The sequence below is a fragment of the Lactuca serriola genome, chromosome 1, assembly GCF_051521515.1.
Source record: "Lactuca serriola cultivar US96UC23 chromosome 1, Lser_US96UC23_V15, whole genome shotgun sequence".
Lineage (NCBI taxonomy): Eukaryota > Viridiplantae > Streptophyta > Magnoliopsida > Asterales > Asteraceae > Lactuca > Lactuca serriola.
Window position 1 is genome coordinate 169,405,434 of NC_136408.1, and position 664 is coordinate 169,406,097.

Here is a 664-nt window from a genome sequence, read left to right on the forward strand (position 1 = left end):
GGGTCACATACTTGCTCAACTCAAGGAGATCCCCTATTACGGAAAAGACCACGAAGATGCTTATAAACACTTGGATGAAGTCAATGATGTAGCTGATTACTTTAATGTTCCAAATGTGCCTCGCAAAACCCAACTGCTTCGTATGCTTCCTGTTACATTCAAGGGTGCTGCAAAAGATTGGCTCAAGTCACTCCCTCCCGGATCCATCACTACATGGGCCAAGATGAAAGAAGAATTCATTGACCAGTTTTGCCCACCTTCTAAAATAGCCAAGTTGAAGAAAGCTATAGCCAACTTTGAACAACAACCCGGAGAGTCCCTTTATGAGGCATAGGAGAGGTACAAAAGTCTACTAAGGAATTGCCCACATCATGATCTTAATAGCCAACAAGAAGTCTCCATCTTCTATGATGGAGTCAATGTTACAACTAGGCAGCTCCTTGACTCGCAAGACCCCTCACAAAGAAGGCACTCCCGGTGATCAAGGAATTAATTGAAGAGTTCTCTAAACATTCTAGAGAATATCATAACCCATGAAATGAAGTAAGTAGGGGGTAGTTAACACTGTTAACGATGGCATGGCGGCAATGATAGCTAAACTAGATAGTTTAGATAGGAGGATGACTAAGATGGATCAAACAATCCATGCTATTCGGGTAGGATG

General features: G+C 42.5%; 1 non-coding gene across 1 annotated transcript; it reads right to left on the reverse strand.

The window, feature by feature from the left end:
- Positions 1-271: 271 nt before the first annotated feature.
- LOC145080817 (small nucleolar RNA R71) lies at positions 272-378 on the reverse strand. The gene has a single exon (XR_013695400.1). It is a non-coding gene; the product is annotated as a small nucleolar RNA R71 (small nucleolar RNA).
- Positions 379-664: the final 286 nt, after the last annotated feature.